The sequence below is a fragment of the Eurosta solidaginis genome, chromosome 3, assembly GCF_040869045.1.
Source record: "Eurosta solidaginis isolate ZX-2024a chromosome 3, ASM4086904v1, whole genome shotgun sequence".
Taxonomy (NCBI): Eukaryota; Metazoa; Arthropoda; class Insecta; order Diptera; family Tephritidae; genus Eurosta; species Eurosta solidaginis.
The window spans coordinates 250,121,809-250,141,738 of NC_090321.1; the positions used below are offsets into that span (position 1 = coordinate 250,121,809).

At 35.8% G+C, this 19,930-nt stretch overlaps 1 protein-coding gene across 4 annotated transcripts in view; it reads left to right on the forward strand.

Annotated features, from left to right (window-relative positions):
* The window catches only part of Rgk3 (Rad, Gem/Kir family member 3), a 413,265-nt gene that overhangs the window by 55,364 nt on the left and 337,971 nt on the right, over window positions 1–19,930 (forward strand). The window lies entirely within an intron of this gene.

Below are 19,930 nucleotides of genomic sequence, written 5' to 3' on the forward strand. Positions count from 1 at the left end.
TTCACCGAACACAACTTGTACTGATACGTTGCGAACATGTTTCCAAGAGTTGAGTAATAGAAATTTTGTTTTAGGAAAGGTGAGTTCAGCCCACTGAAATAATTATACTTAATTATTTATCACACTTCCCCTGCAAAAATCGTTGGATCATGTGGTCCACTGGAGTACTTACCATTATACTCCACTGTAATGCAGCAATGGACCAACTCATGTTTCTACACGATCATATTGTAAGCCGATCATTGCTCGTTTTTAATGATTATAATCACTACACGATGTGGGTACTCCATGGATTACTCTGATGTAATGCGGAGCTGGAGTATATGGTCCAGTCCTAGGATATCGCAATGTTAATTGGACAATATTTTTTGTATGAATTGTGGTTAATTTTGGAGCACTCGGTTGGTCCATAGCGAGTACTCCATATATGCATGCGTGGAGTACTCGCGATTTTTGCAGGGTCGCTATTATTGCGAGAAAAATGTCAAAGAGCTGCCAGATGACGGAAATAACACGTCAGTTGAAAGCAGCAAAGAAAATGTATCCTGAAAAACTTTACTTAAAATTCAAACGGTCGAGTAGATCAACAATTGATTTTTAATAATCGCATACTTTTTCAGATCCGGAAATTTTTCTGAGCGTGGCATCTTTTTCAGAACTGAGTATCTTTTAGGAATCTTATACTTTTTCAGAACCGCTTACTTTTTGGAATCCGTGTATGTATTCGGAACTTTGTCCAAAATCAACGCAAATGCACCACTATGTCACAATGGGCCGGAGTAATGTGCCGAAAATGTATTGAAGTTATTCCGAAAAAATTTTAAATAGGACAAATTTGCAAAATCGTCCTCAGTGGTCGCACCTAGGCAGGAAGTCTTACGACATGAAAGACTATCTACCTAACAAATTTCCTCTAAATTTAAGGAATGAATATAATAAGATAAAGTGGTATCCCTAGGGGGCAACTCTATTTAGAAAAATTTTTGTTGAAATACGTCGTTAACTACTTTTATTTTGACACTAATATTGGCATACATAATTTTAACCAAAATTTTAATTATAGTCTTCATGATTGAGTTTCTAACAAAAACTGTGCACACCCTTATATGGGTGTTATTTTTTTTAACGACAACTGCTTTTAAACACATGCCTAGGATCAAACGATATTCCATCGCAATCACCTGATTGTTGCATATTTGTTATTTGTTCGATGCGTTGCAGTCCAACCCAGGCCCGACGAGAGGGGAGGGGGAATGGGGCGATTCCCCCGGGCCAGGGGGTTTCTGAGGGGCCCGCGGTTTAGAGGTACTAAGACATTTTTTTAAATTCAGGAGAATCTTTAACTGTTCCATGTGTAATTTTTAAGCCGAATTTCAAAAGCAACGAATACCTGAATTTCGTTTTTATATTATAGTGAAGTGTGAAAAATATTTCATTTGGTAGCTGGCTCAAAACCATTCAGGTTCCGCATCCGATTCGACTATTGCTTTTTTTCCTGAGCCTTCAAACAGTGAGGAGACAATAAAAACATCAAACAAAAATGTATGTTGACATGAATCCGAAATCGTAAAGTTTCGTGGTGACACTGATGAAGGTTCATCTTCAAAAAGTCTTCCAACAATACCACCAATTCTATATCAAAGTCCAGATTATTTAAACGACTTCGACGTCGGTACCGTGAATAGTGAGTGTTTGCGATCTGAAGAAGTCAACGAAATAATTGGTCGAGGTCATCAAAAGTGTCCTGTTATTTTTCCACATGATTGTCATGACGAGGCATTTCCTACCTCGTTGTTAAACAGAATCTTGCCAAATGGTGAGAAAGTGGAGCGTGACTGGTTAGTGTGGAGTGCCAGTAGCAATGCTTTTTATTGCCTACCATGTCGTCTGTTAATCACCAATACTTTAAATCGACCTAAAACTTGTTGTGCGGATAATCGAAATTCCAGGTATGGAAGAAGCCATACTATAAACTGCCATCACACGAAAATACTCAAGATCACATTCAATGTTATATTCAATGGCGATCTTTACAAAATCTAATTCAAAAGGAGGCTACATTTGATACACTTATCAAAGAACAGCTAATCACTTAAACTCAAAAGTGGAAAGAAATTTTATATGGAATTTTGGACACTATTTTATTTTTGAGTGAAAGAGGCCTAGCCTTCAAAGGCGAAGGTATATATCTTGGTGAACGAAACGCTGGACATTTTTTTGGGTATCTAAGATCTCATAAGCCATTATGATCCGATACTTAGAGATCATTTGGAGAAAGTTAGGATTTCACAAGAGCAGCACAAACGCTTACAAGCTCACTAGCTTTCCCCAGACATTCAGAACGAGTTTATAGACATTTTTACAAAGCACGAGGGAAACTATATTAAATCAAGGCAAGAAAGCCGAATATTTTGCTATTTTCGTTGATGCTATGCATGATGGTAGTCACGTTCACTACGTTCACTTTGAGCTAACTTCATTTCAATTCGAAAGCAACATATTTTTCAATTCAAGAACGGTTTTTGGCTTTCGTGAATTGTAACCTAAAAACTGGTCAGAAAATCGTTGATCTCAACTTGGTTCAAAATACTGACTACGATTAATGAAAGAAACGTGGTCCCCCAAGCTAGAAACGCCACCATAGATGTTGCGGTCCGACATATAGATGCTTTAGTAGCTGACTTGAAGTTGATCAGGAACCAATGGGAAACAATTTTAAACGAATGCAAAACAGTTGCTATTCAATAGAACATCTCGCCAAAGTTTCCGGACATTCGAAAGAGAAAACCCAAAAGACGTTCTGAAGATTATTTAAATGAGATGATTACGTATGATTCAGATCTGATTTTAAAAACAATACATTCCTGGTGATCGTTGATTCGGTAATCACTGGCATTACTGAACGATTTGCAGCTATGAAAAATTTGAGCGAGACGTTTTCCTTTTTGTGGCAATTTGAAGATATGGATGAAACTACGGTGCGGGCGAGTGCAGCAAAATTTGTCGAAAAATACAAGTCGGACATTTCTCAAAACTTAGAATGCGAAATAATTCACTTGAAACACATTTACGAAGCAAATTTTGATAAAGGTCTGTCACCATTGGAATTGCTAAATGCCATCCACATTTGTTCAAAATCTGTATACAAATTTCCCCAACGTTTGTGTTGCTTTACGTATCTTTTGCAGTATATCTGTCACTGTAGCAGAACGTTCCTTCAGCGTCCTTTCAAGAATCAAAACCTTTCATAGATCGTGTTCATCTCAAGAGTGAGTTTCAGGACTTGCCACGCTTTGTGTTGAATCCGTTTTGGCAAGACAGTTAAATTTGTATATTATTATAAAAAATTTTGCAGCGAAAAAAGCAAGAAAAGCCGCTCTTTGATTTCCGAACTTTCTATATTGAATAATTAAAATTTACAATCATCATTATATTTATCAGAAATGTTCTAAAATGTTACAAAATACATAATTAGAAGAGATTATTTGAAACAATATGTGGCTGTTAATAGAGAATTTTATTTCTACGTTACAATAAAACAGTATAAATAGTAACTATTCTGTATTAATTTTATTTTCAGCTGTTAGTCCAAAAATCATTTAGTTGATGTGGCAAAATTTTTTTTGATGCAATCCATCAATATTGATTCAAGAATGAGACGTCATTAATTCAAATTAATCAAATGTATTAGTGGTTTTTATATAGGGGGCCCGTAAATTGTTTAGTCCCGTGCCCGGATTTTCTCTCTACGGCCCTGGCCCAACCTCAGTACAACCTCAATCGACTTGAATAACCTTGTCTAAAAATAAGATAACTATTATTAGAATGTTTATTTTTAGGTACGATATATTTGACACAGAGATGGAATTGAAGTTGGTTGTCCAGTCTTGTGGTATTTTGAATATTGCGCTCCACATCAACGTATATATGAATAACATGCAGCCTATATAGGGTAGAACCTAGAAACTCTTTACCAAAAAGAGAGTGTCATCTTACTTCATAGAATATATTTCAGCACATCCATCCTAGTTGCTGGGCACAGTTGCATGCTCAATATTAGCTGCAAGACCACATGAGGGTACTATTTATAATATTCAACTTTTCCAAATGTTGTTTAATGGCATATCTCTTTCTCGCCTTAATCCATCAGATTCTCTTCTCATAAGAAGATATTGCGGAAAAGGCAGGCGCGACCCTATCGGTGTCAGACTTAGTGATATGGGCTATGCGCTTTCTTACTTCGGGCACTCCAACCTTCTTACCAAGGTCGAGTTTATCCCTGACAGGACGGACTATTGTGTGCCGGTAACTGCTCGTGTGCAACTGTTACCTTAGTCATTCCACCGAGAGAGGAATGGGCAAGGGTACTCATCTGAGGCGGGGGACCAGTTAACTTGTTTATGGATGGGTCGAAGTTGATCGGAAGGTTGAGGAGGTGTGGTTGTGGGTCTTTTGTCAAGAGCTAAACGTAAGCCACAATTTTAAATTGGCTGATCACAGCAGCGTTACGGTTAAGGGATTTAACATTTACTTGGATAACCAAGGTATTGAGTTCAACTAAAGTGCAATTGTGGGTGATCTAGGAGTGAGTGGTCTCGCTTGCAATTGCATCGAAATATTTTATGATTAATATTAACTGGGCCCCGGGCCATTGTGATATCCTGGGCAACTGTCAAGCAGATCTCTTAGCACGCACCGATACAATTGTATCGGATTAATATGGCTGTAGAGATTTCGAGATTCCTCTGGCCATCTGTGATCAGGTTCTGCATAGTTGGTCCTCGAGTGAGCTCAGAAAGCGTTGGGCGGACACTACCTCATACAGCGTAGCAAGATGTTTCTGATCAGAAGTGGAGGTCTGCTGAAAAGATTCGTTTCACTAAAGCTTATCTATCCATGGTCATTGGGGTTTTGACAGGACATTGTCCAATGGGAGGCGGTACGTCTCAATATTCTGGGAACCATATGCAGCTGTATTAAGGATGACGAGGTGGAATCATCGAGTCATTTTTGCTCGACTGTCAAGCTTTTGCCAGATATAGGCGAAAGTATTTCGTTCTCGACTGATACTCCAGAGGATTTACCCAAGTTTGAGATCGATCTCATTTCAAACTAAATCGTTGCTGTGCAACGACCCTCTAAGTAGATATAGTTTACGTCAACGTTATTTTACGTGGTACTACAACGGACCTTCATGCTGTCGAAGTGAGCTTTCCCTACCAGGGCAGCTACCAGACAACCTAATCTAAAGTAAATATTTTTATACCCAGCTGTACTTGTACATATTGTATTATAACTTTGATTGGTTAACTGCTAGTTCTACAGGTATAGAGGAATCGAAATAGATATCCTTGACAAATTATATAGACTGAGTGAAGATAATCAAAATCGGTTAAAGACCGCGCCCACTTTTCCTAGAGGCTTGACCTTAACAAAGCTTGCAATACATCTATGGTATTTAACTAAATTTGACTCAAGTTCATAAGTGGTAGCCTCTATATCCTTTTTGCTTCTTTTGGACGAAAATGAGTTAAGAATGTAACCACATACTTACTACTGCGCATCCTTATAGAACAATAACCACACAAAGCAGACAACAACAACGTTTCAAGTGCACTTCTGGGTATGTAATGTTCAGTTTCAACCGAACTTAGACTTTCTTGCTTGTTTTCTCTAAACTAAGTCCATCTTTGTATGTAGAAGCAAATATTACGGTAAATCTTTTAAGTAGACACCGCATCTGCCTCCGTCATTTAGGTGCTTACCCTAAAAATAACTTTAAGGCGTTTTGTACGGCATGACTTTTGCTGTCAATCAAAGTTCTCGATAAGGAAAGCTATCAATTTGAGCCGATAACAAACCGCAAATACAACAAAACCCATTAAATCTCAACCTACTGTTTATTCCTTTAAGGAAACTCAAATATACATTACAGAACAAAAGATTAAGCAGAAAAACTCAGCAAGTAACCAAAATTAGGTTTTTTGTTCTTACAGTATACATATGTATCTATTAACATAGCTTTGCTTACATATGTTTGTAAGTGTATGTTATTAGCATGTATGGATTTAGTTTATCTAAGTTCTGCTTAAGAGTTGTGTTATTTGTTTGAATATGAATTCATAAATAAATGGCCACCATGAAAAGTGTAGGTAGGCCTGTTAATAATGCCATAAAAGGAGTGTCAGGAGAATAAATAGCAGACATGAAAAAATATGATGAAAAATGTGGTTAAGGCTACACAAAAAAAAAAAACTGTTACACTACCCTGCAAAAAATGAGACTAGTCCGGATGAATCCGAGCTGAGTCGCAAAGAAGTATGCGACTGTAGTCAGTTCTGATATCTTTATATGGGTTGGAGTGGTCCCTTTTGTTTGAGCATGTCCTATGGAGAGACCAATTGTACTTGTTTATTCCTGAACGAGTAGTGTCGGAATGGTCCAATTTATACCTCCACGGGTAATGTAGGGCAGATCCGCTTGTAATGTTCGACACTTCCTCCTTGTAACCTTACGGGAACTGTCAGACAGATCTTGTCTGTATTGTCCGAAAATTCCTCTTTGTACCCCTATGTGAAGTGTCCGACAGGCCCTTTTTGTATCCATACGTGTAGTGTCGGACATATTCTCTTCATATCTCTATAACTACAGTCACACAAGTCTCTTTTGTTCGCCTATGGGTACTGGCGGACAAGTTTTCTTTCTACCTATACGGAATTTCTCACGGATTTAAAACTTTTTTAAACTCTGTTTAATAAATAGTCAAGCTCAGAATGAAGTCGAAATATCGACAAAAATAAAAATGGACAAATATATGTTTACACATAATCATTTTGCGGTTTAAATTTATATATATTTAATCCGACCTAGAGCTTGACTAGTTATTATTTAAACATTAACCATGAAGGCCGATAAAATAATAACAACAATTTTTTAAACTCTAATACAATAATTTTTTCGTATTGGTGTTGTAGAAAAATGAAAAGAAAACAAATATTACGATAAATGAATATATGGTCCTAGTATTTTAGGTTCGGTATAGAGCTCTGCATTTTTCTTAAATAATGCTATTCAATCACATTTATTCTTATTTTATTTATTTGATTGCTGATTGTTTTTTTCAATTGGCTGCATAAATTTCAAACCGACTGATGCCAAATGTACCCAAAAGGGACTATGTGGACAAAAGATATCAATCGCAGACCGTCTCCTTAGGGACTAATCGCACGATTTTTTGCGGGGTATATTCAAAGAAAATTGATATTTTGAGTATACACCCAGTGGTGAGTTTTATCGAGTGATAATATGATAAGCTTATGACAGATTTGATTAAAAAACAGGATTTTTTATGACATGTTCTTCAATGGAAATTCAGCAAAAGTTTTGTTTGCACCTTAGTAATCACTTTTGATTCAAAGGTGGTGTTACTATAGTTGTACCTACAGAGAATTCACTTTAATCGAATAACTAAACCTGAAAGTTACTAGAAGTATCGTTAAAGGAAGTTGCTTTCACAATTTTTGTTGTTATATCGGCCTACTGATTTATAAGATCGCGGGTTCTAATTTCAAAAAAAAAAAATTTCATTTAAGGAAAAATGTATCATAACAATAATAATGATAAACTAATTATTGTTAGGCCTTGAGCTCGATTCGAGCCCGTGGAAGTTGCTTTATTAAAAACCAGACATTTACACCCAAATTTATGCGTACCACATGAAAACACGACTACCAGTGCGTAAACTGAAAGAAAAAGACAGGTAAAATCAACAGAAATACGGGTCAATTCAACCGAAATTTCTGTTAATTTTTATCCATCGCAACAAGACGTTGATTCGTAATTGACCGTTTTAGTAGTCAAATGAACAAAAAAAGTTGTTGCGACAGCTTTGTACGAAATTACCTATGTTGCCATATAAAGAAATAAATGTAAGGCGCGATAACCTCCGAAGCGATCTAAGGCCGAGCTTCTATTCCAATTTGCGTCATGCTCCTCATGATTTTCCCTACAAATTGGCCGGACGGGACCTACATGTTTTATGCCGCCTCCGAACGGCATCTGCGAGGCTGATGAGTTTTCACTGAGAGCTTTTCATGGCAGAAATACACTCGGAGCGCTTGCCAAACACTGCCGGGGGGCGACCCCGCTTAGAAATATTTCTTCTAATTGAAATATCTTATTTCTAAAATTTTGATGTTGCTTCTGCCCTGGGTACGAATCCAGGGCATACGGTGTGGCAGGCGGAGCACGCATGCATGTATGGAGTACTCGCTATGGACCAACCGAGTGCTCCAAAATTAACCACAATTCATACAAAAAATATGATCCAATTAACATTGCGATGTCCTAGGACTGGACCATATACGCCAGCTCCGCATAACATCAGAGTAATCTATGGAGTACCCACAGTCCAATAAACATCGTGTAGTGATTACAATCGTTAAAAACGAGCAATGATCGGCTTACAATATGTTCGTGTAGAGACATGAGTTGGTCCATTGCTGCATTACAGTGGAGTATAATGTTAAGTACTCCAGTGGACCACATGATCCAAAGATTTTTGCAGGGTTACTAACCGAACGTCAATTGGGCTTGCATCAAATATGCTCGCACACATTAAACATTATACACCTTATTATTTTGTTTTATTAAACGCACTTTCACCAAATTTTATATTTTATAATTTATTTAATTTATAGTTTTGAACTTAGCTTTGCAAATAGAAATGAAAATAGTAGTCACAAAACTGATTCTCAATTCTTTCGGTTGCAGCTCAGCTCATTCTCAATTTCTTCTCTCGCATGTAGTTCCACACTTGATTGTTTCGAACAAAACTTGTATAAATGCTTGACATAACATTTTAAATAGAGAACTTGTAAGTTATAGAAAAGTAAAGAATCAAATCGCTAGAAGTTAATTCACCACTGGAGTAACTTTACATGTAATTCGGCACTTTTAATTTTCGTAACACTTTAAGTTGAAACGATTCTAAAACAACTCAAACTTTTATTTTGTCGGAAACATCAACATTAAAAAAGGATGTTTTTTATTATCTTATTAAATTCGTTCGAGTGAGTGAAAATTCGTAAAAACTTGAACAAAATGTTACAAACTTTGGAAAAATCCTGTTCGTTCAAGCAAAACTTTTGCAACAAGAGGGCGCAATTTTGCATTTCGCTTGGAGGAGAATTTGCAAAATTGTACCCGATAAATAGGTGTCCCGGTATCTCATAATTTTTTGCACAGTAAATTCAAAAAAGGGTTTTTCGTTTTGTATTGATAACTGAAAAACTAGTTTTTTGTTGTTTTCCCATTTTGTGTGTTTATTCGGTTTGGTGGTTTTCTTATTTTGGTATTTTTTTTTAAACAAGTGGCACCATCGCCATAAGTACGAAGTAGAGAGCGCAGTGAACGTAAAATTCTCTTTGAATTTTGCTCATGTATTGACTGTTGATCGCTGTTGAAATGACCAGTGAAATCAGTTGTGTTAACAGAAAAATCAGTTAGATTGACCAGGAATCTGTCAATTTTATAGAATTTTGTTAACTTAAGAGCGACAATTTCTCTTCTGTTGAAATGACTAAACTAATTTGTTCGTTTGACAAAGAACTCGGTCGAATTAACCGTAACTCGATCAAATTCACCGAATCTCTGTTAAGTCAAGAACAACAGAACCGATTTTTTGATTTTACTAGCGCCATTTCTTTCAGTTTATACGTAAATTTTCATTATTTAGCACTAGCATATCCGGTAGACGTTGTTCTGCGCTGTATTTGAAATATGTACTTTCCTTTCCTCTTTCAGTCTCTATATCATCGAATGGGCTACAGTTTTACTACTTTCTCTTTCATTTTTTTTTTTTATTTCTGAACCTTCCTTATTGCCTTTATCTCCACTACCTTTTCATTTCTAATTCTCCGTCTAACTCCCAAGTTCATTTCCGCTTCCACTCCCACTATTATTGATATTCTCGCTCTTAATTCCTCTTCTAATCTCTATATGTCTCATCTAAATTACTCCATATCGTCGATGCCTTTGCAAAACGATCTATCGACCAACTTCAAAACCGTTTATCTGATATGTAAATCTCAAATTCCGTCAGTTAGACGGTTTTGCAATTTGTCGATAAACGGTTTTATAAGGGCACTTTTCAAGACCAGGTAATTTGAACCGAGTACTTTTTTTAGAAATGGATACATCTTTAGAATCAGGTACTTCTTTAGAATAACGTACTTTCTAAGAACAGGATACCTTTTCAGAACCGGGACCATTGTCGAATCTTGATACTTTTTTTTAATCAGGTCCGTTTTTAAAGACCGGAAATTATTTCTCAACCAGGTACTTTTTAGAACAGTCTACTTAGCCTAATAAGCCACTAGCTTATGCAAAGGAGAATTACATACTCACTATTTATATAAGTGCATAAAAAATGGTGGTGTGACATAACATCAACGCCAAAAGGTCAACTGACGTTAAGACGTTAAGACAACAACAAATGATCATACGATCAAGTATCTTTATGATTAATTCAAATGGTCGCAGGGTCAAAGTGCAGGTTCGAAACAAAATAATTGACTTTATGGCCGCTTGAGAAAAAAAAAAGATATGACTTTATGAACAGAAAAAGTCAGGGTTGGCAATCGTGCACTACTACTACTAGAGTACAGCAAACAACACAGCGTTGCACTTATCACTAATACTTTAGTGAGAGTGAAACAAAAACCAATTTACTGTCACCAAAAAATTAGTGACAATCAACAAGAATTCAGCGGTAGTGAAAAAATCACACTTTCCCTAAAAAAATTCATATTAGCTTTCGATCAGCACCGGATCATTTAAGTCTCATTTTCACAGCGTTTGCGCCACCAAATCGAGACTAATTCGAGACAGTTTCAAGAACTCTAAATAGAATCAGTTTTGATTTGCTTTTTGTAAAACTAATATCTGAAAAATTTTACTGATAAGATTTTGCTTTATCCACCTGATCCCGACAAAAAGAATTTAGAAAAACGTTTTTTTTTTTTTTTTTTTGTTTTTTAATGTATTCTTTAATATGATGAGCTGAAGGCCAATTTAAATAAAATCACAATTTATTGTAGGTTCATAAGCGATTTTATTCAGGTCGATATTTCGAATTCATCATTAGGATCATTTGAAAATGTTCCAACTTTTCTAAACGGCGTTGTCCCTTGGCAGTGGCTTGGCAAACACTCCGATCAATAGAAGTCTAAAAATAACATGACCTGTATTGCTACACACACCTGGGTATAGAACTTCTTTATTTTGCTTAAATAAAAGCACTCCACCTTTAAAGCAAAGCCTAATGACTGGTGAAAACACATTTTGCAGGGGTTTATTGAGTTATTTGCCCAAATATGTACACGAATGTGTTTTTTTTTTCATTACTCATTTTATGTATACTTCTTTTTGTGCGTGTAAGCGTATTTATGTTCGCTAAACATGTTTTCATGTAGATCACAACAACTGCTATTGACAGCAAATTATGTTTGTGGTTTTTTTGAAACACTTACGGCCACAAATAGATATCTTGATAATGACGTTGGGAAATTGAAACGATAAATCTCTCCGTCAATCTATTGTATCGTAAGGGGCGTATTTGTATATATGTCATATGTATGTGTATGAGAAAGAAGGGAGCATATACCTTCAATAAAGTCCTTAGAAAGCCCTATTGTTGTTGATATTGTTGTAGAATTTCTACCAAATCAGGTAATTAAATATTTCAGTCCAAATAGTAAGAGCAAGCACAAAAGTTTTGGGGGAAGTTATCAAAAAGGATTTAGATGGGAAAAGTATAAAAAAGCTGCACGTTACAAAATTGTAAACCTTAACTTGAGGCTTAACGGCAGCACAATTGGAATAAGCAAAGGGCATACCTAAGATTTTCAGAAATGATGAGAATTTACAATTATTTTCACTTAGGTTTGTCTCTTTGAATAAAGGTTCCTCTGTTGATGTAATCAAGTAAAAGTTTCGTTGTAGCTCAACATATCTCTAACAGTTAAGAGTAACAGGGACATTGCTTTGGCCCCACAGGCTGAAATTTGAGTGCCAAAGAACGAGCCTCATAGTCAAGCTGTAGCAATGTTAAAATTAGCGTACTTTACTCCAAGGCTTGAGTTCACATAATTTTATCCTTTATGTTCTCAGACCGCGCAAAGAACAGCAATAACAAAATTAAACAAACTATACGAAATACTTTCTAAAGGCATAATGGGTACGATGAGAACGTCCCCTGCTGATACACTTTCTGCCTAAGTGGGAATTCCCTTCTTTCCCTATACAATGATAGAAGGGGGCAAAACATGCTGCACTAAGATTACAAAATAACTCTAAGCTAAAGAGCGGAAAGAGAATGCGGTAGAGAATTTCCAAAATCAGGCTTCAGGAATCGAATATTATCCCCATTATGTCAGACAGACAGGCAGCCTTAAGTGCCTCTTACTCTAACAAAATTATTACTGAGCTAGTGGATGAATAAATAAATAACCTGGGAGCCAAACACAAGATTTGGTTATTACAAGTTCTGGGAACCAGTTGCCTGGAGGTAAAACTAGCTAGTCAAGCATGGTGCTCTAGCAGCATTTATTGTTTCAGACACCCTTTTTGGAATCACAAAGGCACACTTAAGGAAACCATAAGTAGCTGGTAATCAAAGCAGTTAAGGTAACACTGGATTGTATGCCCAGGTCAAAGGCAGGCAAAATAGTTAATACTCTCAGCAACGAGAGTCTGCAAAGACCAAGTCAACCCCCTAACTTCAACTTGATTGAGAAGTTTTGGAGTGACTTTAAATTAAACTGGTATCCTTTTCATTTCAAAGCAAGGAGCAATTTTGGCAAAAGACAAAGAATTGGAATGGGACAGCATTCCATGCCTTATTCAATTTATCTCCCTTCAGCTTTCAAACCCTTTCCCTTCCACTCCCACTACCCCTACACCTTCCACTCCACTCCAACTCCCAATTCCAACTCCCACTCCAAATTCCACTCTCACTCCCCTCTCCAGTCTTCACTCTCTTTTCTATTCTTTTCTACATCATCATCCATTTTTCTTCCTATTTTTCTCCGTACCTTATTTCATTTATTTCCCTTCCTCTCCCAAACGCTTTTCTCCTTTCACTCACAATATCACTCCTCCTCCCTCTCCTGATACCAATTCCACTCCCACTCTCATTCATACTCCCTTTCTCGATCCCACTCCCATTCCCACCCCCACACCTCTCCAATATATGAAATCTCTTTATCAAATATTGAATACCTGCTTCAAATAGTTGCGGAGATGAAGCGTATTTAAGTTTTACTTAGTAGAAGGCGTTTGGCCTCCACTTTTCAAAATTTTCCAAGTATTCTTGAAAAATTTGTGAATTTTGGCTTCTGAGTTTCTATTTCTGAATTTTTTGTTGCTGAGTTTTGACTTCTGAATTTTGGCTTTCTGAAAAAAGGTACTGACCAATGTTTTCTGAAAAATGTGCTTCTGAATTTTTGTTTTATGAATTTATGGGGCAACCGTTTTTCTCATTTTTTGAGGGTTTTTTTAGTGTATGTAGATTCATTTAGCCTAAATAGATAACACAGGAATTTGGGTAGTGGCACCAACTAAATAAAAGCAACAACCCAAATAATCGAGCTAATAAATTAAATCACGCATTTTTTTTGATAAAATTACTTCGTTGAACGCAATATTGAAGAGAGGCGCGTGAAAGGGGCGTAACATAGCGTTACCAAGCGTCCATACATTTGCCATGTTACATACATAAGAGCCAAACAAGCATGTCGAGTTGAAATGTTTGATAGTTGAGGCGGAATTTACGCCTGATAGACCAGCACTAAAATATGATTCTGCTCGAATGCAACTCGTATGCTACTATAAGAATAATTCTTATATTCTACGAATTTATTTGCCAACTTGTAATGCAAATTAGTACAAGTAATACGAATGAGTAAATATATATATCTGTTTGTATGTACATAAGTTGTGTCTACATGGTTTGCTTTTGCACTCGGGTGAATGCATCAAATCATAAAACAACAATAAAAATGATATCAAAAGTATCCCAAGGGAATCATAAGAGAGTATCGTAAAAATTAAAAAAAAAATTACCAACATTAATTATAACAGACAAATGTAATAAAAAACAAACATTAAATTTCTGACTTATATTGTGTATGGATTGTGAATTCTATGTTCTGGTTAAGCAGTCAGCAATAGGGGAATCATACGAGAGGGCATCAGGACGATATACAAACAAATATAAATAAAAATGCCATGTACTCTGCCTTTGTCACTTGATGGACTTATATCACAAATCGTATTAAAAAATACAAATCAATTGATTTCGAGCCATCACCTGCATTATTCCGCCATGTAATCAGCGACCGCAGCAGACAGAGAAAAATTATTAATGGCAAATGCAGCTCCAGCGACCAATATTATCATCTTTATTGGCTACCGCAGCTAAAGACAAGGATATTTCGATATTCCAGCGGGTAGTGGGGCTTAGAATACACCGGCGGAAGGTAAGCCTGTCGTAAGGGCGACTAAAATACCAAATTGATTCAAAAGGTTGTGTACTAACCCTGTTAAGGGGTTTCCAGCGCAATTTGTACTTCTCTCACCCAATTGTGAACTTCACCCACCCGTTAGGAGTCATTTTTCTTGAGCGGCTCCAGCTCTGGCGACTCCAAGCTCCTCATGGATCTAATAGATGGGGGGGCGGGATGGCCTAGAAAGTTTCATATGATCATACCGAGATGGTCAGGCTAGTACATTAATGGTGCTTGCTACCGGAACGAAACGGATCTGCATCTGGCAAAGGACCATCAATATTGATAACACTCCCCAAAACCATTGGGAAATGTCCTTATCGCTACGATAACAACAACGAGGATATTACAATCTTATTTCATATAAGAAAGAAGACCTGTTAAATGATGTTTAAAATTGAGTTGTCTTAAGGCAATTGATTTATAATAGATTTTCAGTAGGTATGTGTTATTAATAATTATTTAATTTGACATACAAATTATTAACCAAAATAAATATAAAAAAAATACTTGGCGCCACTCACCTCTGAAGAGATTTCGGGCCAAGATTTTCTCCAATTTGCAACGCGCTCCTTATCAATTTTCCTACAAATTGGTGGGACGGGATCTACATGTTTTACCCCAACTCCGAACGGCATCTGCAAGAAAGATGAGTTTTCACTGAGAAACTTATCATGGCAGAAATACACTCGGGGTGTTTGCCAAATCACTGCCTAGTGGCGACATCGACTAGCAAAACTTTTTGCGCCTCCATCTGGCACTCGCCGATGATAGAAATTAAAAGTGGATAAACAATTTATAAGTACTTCCTTTATAGAAATGGACCAGAAGAAACGAAAAATATTTCTTTAAACAAAGACATAATCTTGTTGAATTTTTATATCCAAATATCAGCATAACCATTGCAAAAGTTGGAGTGCAATAAATAGACTTGTGATATAAATTCGGCAATGTGTCTCCACCATGAGTAGGACCTCAAAGATGGATCGCAAGATTCCAGAACTTTAAATTAACTATCTATATATGAAACCTCATAGCAGTCAACGATTGACTGCAAGAGTTTCCCAGTATGACAGTGTAACGAAGCCCTATGCTAAGGTGGGTAGTTCGGTATGGCAGCATGGCGGAACTATACAAGGTGGCAGGACTGTGACAGCTGATTTGTACTTTTTTAATACGATTCAACTTCCGGCGCTGTACGATTTTGACATAAGTCCATCGATTTACAAAAACAAAGTACATGGAGTGTTATTTATGTTTGTAGGTATGTCACCGTGCTGCCACCTTGTATGGTTCCGCCATGAGCAACAGTATGCACAAGCATTTAAAATGCAAAAATTACATATTGCTTAGAAGTGTACTAAAAATTTAGAGAAAGAAGAGCACAAATGAAAGACGATGAAGCATTTGGTTCCCTCGATGCCACTTTGGTGGCTGGTGAAGCATCCTCAGATTTTTTATAGCATTTTTTTCGATGGCAATGGAGCCAAAATATCGGTCAGAAACTGGTTTGTGCTTTGCCTTTTGCAAAAGAAAAACTACAAAAAACTGAAGAAATGCATTGTTTATCTTTAACAGCTGTTTCTCGCAATTTCTTTTTTGAGTCATAAGCCACCTTTTCATAGACCGGGTCACATATACTGCTTATATGGGTAATTTTGAAAAATAAGTGTGCACACAAAGCATTCTGAAGACATATCGGCGGTCTAGAGTTTAAGCCTGCGTGTGTTTTTTTTATTACTTTCTGATGCAGTTTGATGGAGCATCACCAAAGCAAAGTAAAAATCATATATAATGCCTTCTTTCCGTTTAGCCCAATCGCATGGTTTAGCCTATTTTAATAAGTTATGATCCAATTTCAATATAATCGCATCATCAGTGAAATTTGGTTTGAAGCTACTCCACATAGACACAGTGTTGTACACAGAGGAGTAGAAATTATATCTAAGGAACTGTGGCATATGTCAAATAAAACCCTAAATCCAAGAAAATGGATTTGTCGAATTTTTGACCCCGGGCGATATTAGTTTATAATAAATACAACACCACAAGTCGCTGCATCTAGAAGAAAGCTTTTACGCCTATAAATTTCTAACAAAAAAATAAAATAAGGTAACATGAATTGCGCGATTTTGTAAGTAAACAAAATTATTCCTTTTTGTTTAAGAATCAAAAATCCTTTCTGTTCGGCACTTGCTCAAACTGCTTGATACTAATGAGAACTTTTCGTAATATAACTCCGAGGATATTTGGGCTAAACTTTGCTTTCGATTTGCCGATATACTTTTCATGGGCGTATACATATGTCGCCCCACTTCTGATAGACGGCTGTCCTTAGAAAAACATAAGTAGTTTGATGTACCAGGACTTGAACCTAGCAACACGATGGAGTGGGCGAGTACTCTACATGCATACCACGGCAATCACTCAAATAACAACATAGTTTACTTTCCAAAGACATTGGTGTATTTACATTTATTGATTACCTATAAATCAACATTATTTTGAAATTAAAATTTCCATGAGTGGAAGAAGTGTAATAGACAATCGATTGGGGGTGGAAAAAGTACGTAATATGGATATTATTAAAGGCTAACGCCATCTTTTTATAGCATAAAACCTACTTAAACAAATGTATTGCTGCTCCGGTACTTATCTACTAATGGGCATTTTAGGTGTTTGAATAATTAGTAAATTTATGTTCATCATTACATAGATTTTCTTGGTTATAAAAATTACTTGCAGCACCGTTAGTTGTTATCTTTTTCGAGTTTTGGCTTGTATGTTATTGAAATTAAATTGAATTTTCTAGCAGAGCATTTATACCTCCGAATGACCGTATATCCTTCGCCCTTTCTTTTCTATCGAGCCATATCTCTAAGGTAGTGGAGAGGAACAAGAGACATTGTAAATACGACATCAAGCACTTGATACAGCGTTTTCGAGTCAAATGGAGCTTTTTTCAAATCAAATGTAACTTTTACATTTCAAAATAACGAAATTTTAGCCGTAATTAAAGAAAAAAACAAATATTACAAATTAAAGAAGAGATATATTAATAACTTATATATTTAGAAATTATGTATAGGTATTTTAAAATTCAAGCGCGTAATAAAATTAATAATGCGCGAAGGCAATTTTATGGGAGACAAATTGAAGGTAATATCCAATCCAGTGCCAAGACGCGGAGAGTTTTAAATCAGCTTATATATGGACAAACTAATGTATCGCCTCTAGCTATCACACAAATAGATTATAATGATAAAGTTCTTACAACACCAACGGAAATAGTAGATGCTTTTAATCAATATTTTATACATATTATAAAAACGCCAGAAATTTTGAGTACTCCTCTGAGCCTGCAGATGGAATAACACATCCTTTTGTTTTAAGTCAGTGTTATTTTGAAGAAGTAAGAGATGCAATCACTACCCTTAACCCAAAGTCGCCCAATGGTCCAGATGGCATTTCAGTCAGATTGGTACAAAAATATAAAGAAGAATTGTCTGGTCTGTTATCAAAGTTCATTAACGAATGTTTTCAAAGTGGTCAGTATCCAGAAGAGTTGAAAATCGGATCAGTAGTTCCAATTTACAAGAGTTGAAATAAGGAGGTCTGCTCAAACTATAGGCCAATAACGAAATTGCGTACGATTTACAAGGTATTTGAAAATATTTTATTAAATAGATTAAAACAATTTATTATATCTAACGAAATAATCAGCGATAATCAGTTTGAATTTACGGAAGAATCTAGCACGCTATCTGCTTGTATCAACTGCACCGAGTTTATATATGAAAATTTAGATAAAAAAAAGTATGTTGGTATGTTGGCAATTGACCTCAGCAAAGCCTTTGACTCAGTGAATATTTCAATCATGATAGAAAAACTAAGGGAGTTGGGGGTTGATGGCATTGCAATTAAACTCTTTGAAAGCTTTCTCATTGGCAGAAAACAATATGTAGAAATCAAAAACTGTAAAAGCTCAATCAAAACCATTGGAACAGGTGTTTCACAAGGATCCAAATTGGCAGCCACCTTATTTTTAATATATTAATAACATTTTAAAGCTTAATTTAAAGTGTATGCCGCAATTCTATGCTGATGACGGAACTTTCCTGTATGCTTCTGATAGTCTTGATGAGCTTTATATCCATATACAAGTGGATCTAAAGATTATATCCTAATGGTTCGAACGAAATTTATTGAAAATGAACTTAGCCAAAACCAATTTCATAATTTTTAACAACTACAGGGATATCCCAAGCATTCATGATCTGAAAGGAGTTCATCTAGATGGTAGTTTCATATCGAGGGTCGATACATTAAAATACCTTGGTATTTGGTTTGACGCAAATTTAAACTGGCGAGAACACGTAAACAGAATTTAAATGAAATTATTACCGCTAAATTTCGATATTTATAGAAATCGGAAAGTGATTCCACAAAAACATGTATGGCTTCTATACAACTCGCGCTACGAACTAGGTCGAACATCAGACCGCGATTCTTTCGAACGGAGAGAAGTACGAAATCTTTAAGGCACTATGGTGTAAAATTATTTAATAAGCTTCCGGACGAAATAAAAAATGCCAGAAATCTCCAATGCTTTAAAACGAAAGTCAAACAGCTACTTCTTTATAATTTTAATTTTAATGTATAACTTTAATATGGCAACTTCTTTGTTATGGGTATCACCGAAATCTAGATTGGAGCGTTGGGCGCTTTTTTGATGGCGCTGTCTCCTTCTAACATATACTATTTTGTTAAGTTAGAGGAATTCAATGTGATCAATAAGCGCCAAACGCTTCGATTTCTGGGTTCGGATGTATTTAAAACATTTTTTTTTTTTGGCTTTTACTTTGGGTAATTATAATTAATATTACGTTATATTGTATAACTTATGCCTTTTAATTTTTTAATTCTTTTATATATTTCTTCCATTTTATTACTTTATTTCCTTTATTATTCTTTTTTCTCATTTTATTGTAGTAATTTACTCTCACAACAATTGATGGCAAAATTTATTAAAAACAATTAAGCTATCTTCTCGTACAAAAACAAGTTTTTTTGAAAAAATCTGTATTAATCTAAATGCTGTTATCAATAAAGAAAAAAAAAACTTATTTTTGGCATATGAGATATACAGTTTCAAGAGGTTGATGAGCGCTATACAAAGCTTTATACCTTCACAGCTACCGCAACCTAATCATCAATCTCACCTACTCGAGGGGAATCCTGTAACAAAAATGAAAGAATCATTTATTTCATTTCGTTTTATTTCATTTTATTTTATTTAAAGTTGTTTTATTTTGGTTTATTTAAAATTATTGTATTTTTCTATAAAAGGGCAGATGTTCTGA